Here is a 6,603-nt window from a genome sequence, read left to right on the forward strand (position 1 = left end):
TCGTGTTGAGGATTGCATCTCATAGGTTAGCGATGTCGTTCATACCATTCACTGACGGGTTTTGACCCAGCGATGATCAAGAGGCATGAAGTCACCCATAATGCATTGGGCTCATTGGAAAAACGTCAATTGGTTTAAAGCACCAATCTCAAGTACTCTTGTTAAAATCAATAACTGAACGAAGGACAGCCATACCTATAATAAGCAGATTGCCTACATTTTATCTGTTTTTGAATTCAATGAATATAATTGCACCGGTTTAATGTAAATGAATTACTTTGCAAAATTTGGTCTGAAATGGGATAATGGAATGTAAATAGTCCTGTACATAGTGGTAAGCAGATGTTTAAAATGCTTGGACTACTTTTTTTCTTGAAGCTAATATTTTTATTTTATACAATATTTCTCAGTTCATGATTTAAAGAAAACAAACCGTTTTTGAGAACTGCGAGAGGAAACCAGTTTGTACCTCTTTCAGTGGCATTGTCTTTGGTTACGTTGTACATAGCTGTTTAAAGAATTGCTACTTTTAAATACAATCCCCACGTGTCCCTGTTTCTTCCTTGTCCGTGCCAGAATGCTATTGGTCTTCAGGGTGCCAGGCTTGTGGGCTAACAGCCTCTCATTTGTTACACTGGGTCGCAAACTACTTTTCCAAATTATGTTTTTTAATAGGTCCCATTTTGTATTCCTACTAATACAAGCCACTGAGTGCATGACTGTTTTGTAATTTGTTTGTCTTACTAGTGGGTTTGTGGGACTAAAAAATAAAAAAAAAATTGAGCTTTCGCCTCACCGCACACTTAAGGTGGTGCAACATGTTAGGGGAGCAGATCTGTGGAGCAGGTAAATGCAGTGTCTTTATTATGTGCTCAGACGTTGTCCCAGACTTTGGACCTCCTCGGGTTTCGGGTCTGCTTTGATTGACGGCTGCGTAATGAAAACAAAAGGTTCTGTGCAGAATCACCCCAGTCCTCAAAACCAATCAAGTGGTTGTGCGGACTGGGGGTGATGGGTTGGTGACACCCCGCGGATCAGTGTTGGGTGTCAGCTCAGATCGACGATTCAGAGGGTCAAACATACCGAAAAACATACCGCCGTACTTGGAAAATAAAAATAATAATAATAAGCAACCATAAAAGTTTGCTACTGGTGTAAACAGCTGTCAAGTGTGTTTATTCACTCGGCCAATGTGGTGACAAACGATAAGGCGGAAGAATCAAAGGGGAGCATTTTGCCACGTGTAGCCTACTTGTTGGTTGGGATTTCACTGCTTTCATCTCTTACAGTGTATTAATCGCACCCAAAGCTCTTGAGCTAATTTGCTGCTGAATAAATTAAATATCACGGCATCATGCAGTCTGATGAAGCTGACTGAGCATGGGGGACCCGGATTTCTCTCTGATCTAACCTGATCCGCCGAGGGAGGAGGGCTTCCATTTGCTAAGGATTGAACGGTTAGGTGAGGAATGAAGGGGTGGTCGTTTGTTCCATCCCCCATTTGTCAGCCATAAAACAATTGTCTAGTTGAAACCCCAGCGGTAAGAGACCATAGTCTAAGAACCCTTTTGTGTGATGTTGCTATGGCCACACATCCTCACTTTCTTTCCCGACTTGGTCAGTAATTGGTTTCTTTCCAGGCGTTGCACCTCGCCGCCACTAGGTGGCGTAAGCACGCAGCCCCTGGACAGAGCTGGCGGTAGCGGAAAGGGTCGACCTGTCCACTGAAGGTAGGCCTGCGTGGCCGTGCTTTGATAGCTTTACAGACAGACGCTCCTGTTTATGAACTGTGCAGACAGATTTATCGAAAGCTCCTTTTATATTAGTATGTTTGAACCATCAAATGATATCCCTAGGATAAAAATTAATTGAAGTGTTTTTTGAAGCTTTTAAGGCACACCACTGACAATATGGAAGAATAACTGCTCTATATTTTTTTTTTTGGAATAAACATTGGCCAAGCCATTAACTAGCTACGCCATTCATAAACCGGACTGCTCAGTTACAAAGGCCAGGGTTTTCGTGTTTTTCGCTGAGCCAAGATGCCCTCAAGGATGCCCTAAAGATGACAGTGTTCCGGGTGATGTTATGGGGGCCAAAAAAGCCGCCCACAATGTTAACAATGCCAGGGCAAATATTTAATTAAGCCCCCCCGCTCCATAGCTCGCCACAAATTGATCCGACTCCATCCTTGGCAATACACTCCAGATACTGCTCGATGCAGAGACAATCTGGTATGTTTTACTCCCGGGGCTATATTGACCAAGACATTTGGGTTCATTGTGATGGATATGTAATAGTCATTGATCCAACAGTCTGTTGGATGTCTGAACATGTTTAACTTGGATCGGGATGCGGTCAAACATTTCGCCTGCGATTGGAATAGTTGAACCTGTGTGTGTGTGTGTGTGTGTGTGTGTGTGTGTGTGTGTGTGTGTGTGTGTGTGTGTGTGTGTGTGTGCGCGTGTCACAGCCACACAGAGTACAAGGTACACGGCTACAGATATCTGGTCCACCTGCTCTCTCAAATGGCTTCTATTAGAAGTAGCACATTAATGCCGGCGTGGGGGGCGTGGCGGGGAATATCTGTGCCAATAAGTTGAGCTAGGGGTTAAACAGGGAGGGGACCTGCAGCGTGGCACATCATCAGAGAGATGCAGATCAATGCGGCCCAGGAGGATAGGTTCCTCGCCGGCACTGCTGGGGCTCCTCTGACTAGCTATCGATTTGTGTACAACGCCCGGATTGTTTTTGTTCTTCATTTTTCATTGCCACAAATTATTTATCTGAACTCTGTTGCCCTTTTGGGGAAATGATCACGATGATGATAATAATATAAAATATAAAATAGGCAAGACGATGTAGAAAAACGAGATTCACTGCCGAGGGATACTTCTATTTCATTCATGCGGACACGCACGCACGCACACGCACACGCACACACGCACACACATTAACCGCATCAGCAGATGCAGCTGCACAACACCATGCACAGACACATCATACCCAGAAAAATCAATACACGCTCAACAGTTGTTTTGGCAACATCCACATACAACCCCCTGTGAGCACACACGCACACACGCACACGCACACACATACACAGTCTTCCTACAGAACACTATGCCGGTATCTTGCTGCTGTTGTTTAATATCGGCTCTTAAATCACTCAGTGGCAGCAGGCTAGAGACACAGAGAGAGAGAGAGAGAGAGAGAGACTGTGTGTGTGTGTGTGTGTGTGTGTGTGTGTGTGTGTGTGTGTGTGTGTGTGTGTGTGTGTGTGTGTGTGTGTGTGTGTGTGTGTGTGTGTGTGTGTGTGTGTGTGTGTGTGTGATCTGCAGCCCTAACAGCAAGGCCGCTGTGTGTCCAGGGGCTATGCAGACGAAGAGCCGGGCAAAGCACCAAAGGGGCGGGGGGGGGGGTTGGCATGTGCTATCTCCCCCATTGTCTTGCTTTCACTCTCCACTCCCCTCCAGTGAGCACAGTGTACACCGCCTCAGCTATAGGTGTGTGTGTTTGTGTGTGTTCATGGGAGGGAGTGTTTGACAGTGTACGTAGGTCAAGACGAGAAGTGAATCTGAGTACATCGCATCGGCTAAAAGAATAAATAGAATGCCTGTATAAATATCAGTGTGTGTGTGTGTGTGTGTAGTGTTTCCGCCGCTTGGCTTTGTGTGGCTCTGTGTGTGTTTTTATTGTGTATTGATCTAGGATGCAGCACAACCGTGCATACTCCTTACAGATGTTTTATATAACGCTGGACCACTGTTGCACACTGTTAAATGCAAGAGTGCAAGGTTGGGCTCCATTCTATCTAACACTGTACACACAATGTACAACACAAAGACAGGGATAACACATGTCCATGTTACACACACACACACACACACACACACACACACACACACACACACACACACACACACACACACACACACACACACACACACACACACACACACACACGACAACACCTTCAGCTGTACACCTGCATACACACGGAAACAAAGCCATAAGTGATGATGAATAGCAAAAGTAACACAACACAATCATGTAGGTGGACAAGGGAAACAGACGCAGCTCGACCACGTCTGCTTTTTAATGAGTGGCTGTGTGCCGTGTCTCCGTCTGCCTCTTTGAACATGTTTATGCTGCTTGTTATTTTGTGACACAGACAAGATGGGATCCCTTTCGTGATTGGGTCTGTTTACAGTGACCATAACATATTATTTCTCTGCTGCCAGCCACACACTAAATTAAATATTAAAAGTACAGGTTGCAGTGTGAGTATCTGAAGCATGCATAATAAAGGCAAGGCTAGCGCACCTTGAGACCCCAGAGGAAACTTTCTCTGGGTAAAAATACCGCGGTCAAACACAAAACAAGCACAGAGTGAGATAAACAAGATACCAGTAAATACCTCAAGTGCATATCTTGGTATATGCGCCCCTTAGCTTAAGTATGCATATAGAGTTAATTGTGTTCAAAAGAAAAATCACCGCACTATATTACCTACACAAGGAATCAAGAGCTCTAACACGAGGAAAATATTTATGAGAAAATGGACAAAGCGACAACAGTATCTGGCCTATTAAGGAGAAGTCCGTGGGCGGGTGCCAGGACCTGTTGCTTAAGTGGTCTTCCTTTTCAGACAGTGATTATTGTCCACTGAACGGTAGCGTCCATCACACCCAATGGTTAAGGGCGGGCTTTAACGATGAAAAACACACTCTTTCTGGTCAACACAAACTTTTCCTATTCTAGTTGAAGTATTCTTTATGTGACATAGATGTGATATAGAATATGAATGGTATGCGGCTAGGTTCACATACAAATGCCTGTTTGAGTACAGCATGGCCAAACATTGGTGGTGTGTGTCTGTCTGTCTGTCTCAGTCTGTCTGTCTGTGTGTGTGTGTGTGTGTGTGTGTGTGTGTGGGGGGGGGGGGGTTGTGTGTGGGGTATGTGTGGGGGGGGGGGGGGGTACAGTGTGTGGGGGGCTGGGTGTGTGTGTGTGTGTGTAAGAGAAACGGGTAACAGAGGAGATGAGAATAGTAAATAACGTTTCAAATCACACTCTCCGTCAAGGGCACACTGTGGAATTCTGGGAACAAACCTTTGGAGACGGGGATTTACAGCGCTGGGTTTAAATATACCGCCACACTCCACCCCTCCTCTGTTCCTCCACATGAACCCATCCTTCATCCTCTCATCTTTATTCTCTCTCCCCACTTTAAAATCATGTTTCTCATTATTACTTTTTTTAAGTTTCCCGCTTTAAATTTCACCTTGCGTTTCCGGATGATAACCAGAGCTAAGTGGCTCACAGCCCCTCACTTATGGGAACCATCAATACATCGCAGCCCGCCGTCCTTATGGAAACCATCAATACACTGCAGCCCGTCCTTATCGAAACTATCAATACACTGCAGCCCGTCCTTATGGAAACCATCAATACATCGTTCTGCACCCCCCCCCCCCCCCGCAGCGCCTCTCCCCCCTGCTCTCCTGTCCTGGGGTTGCAGTTCCTCTCTGAGGTCGGCTCCCTGGCTGCTTGGTGGCGCTAAACCAAGCAGCCTTTCTACCATTCTGTCCACCTCCCCTCCCCCGCTGTCCACTGACCCCGATGACCTCGTTAATTACTACAACAAATCTCTCTCCTCCTGTCTTGATCAACTGGCTCCCATCAAATCCAAATCTGTCACATTCACACACTCTGCCCCCTGGTACACCCCTGATCTCCGCCACATGAAAACCCGCAAGCGCCAGCTCGAACGTAAATAAAAAAAACGGTTTAACAGTCCATCTCCAAGCCTACACAGATCACCTTCTACAGTACAAAGCCGCCCTCAACACTGCCCGCTCCGCATACTACTCAAACCTCATTCACACCGGCTCAAACAACCACAAGGCTCTCTTTTCCACTGTTAACAAACTTCTAAACCTCATTGACAACATCTCAAACTCCTTTACCGTAGACAAATGCAATTCTTTCCTCTCATTCTTCCAAACCAAAATTTATACGATCTACAGTTCGCTAACCGCCTCCCCCACCCCTCTACCCTCCGCACTCCCATCCACCCCTCTTACCTCCATACCCCTTTCCAAATTCACACTGACCTCCCCGGCCGACCTATCCAGAATCATCTCAACCATGAAAACTTCCACCTGCACATTAGATCCCATCCCATCCTCTCTTGTTAAGTACTGTTTCCCCACCATCGCCCCACTTATTTGCAAAATCATCAACTCCTCCCTCAGCTTTCCCTCCGTTCCCCCTTCACTCAAACTAGCTGCTGTCACCCCCATCATCAAACAACCCGGTCTAAACCCTGACATCATGAACAATTTCCGGCCCATTTCCAACCTCCCATTTCTGTCAAAAATACTGGAACACGTCGTTGCCTCTCAAATCAAATCCCACCTCAACAATAATGACCTCTTTGAACAATTTCAATCTGGATTCCGCACCCAACACAGCACCGAAACCGAAACCGCCCTCCTCAAAATCACAAATGACCTCCTTCTCTCCTCCGACTCCGGCCTACTCTCCATTCTCATCCTCCTTGATCTCTCCGCCGCCTTCGACACCATCAACCATTCC

Source organism: Micromesistius poutassou (genome assembly GCF_964030765.1).
Source record: "Micromesistius poutassou genome assembly, chromosome: 7".
Classification (NCBI taxonomy): domain Eukaryota; kingdom Metazoa; phylum Chordata; class Actinopteri; order Gadiformes; family Gadidae; genus Micromesistius; species Micromesistius poutassou.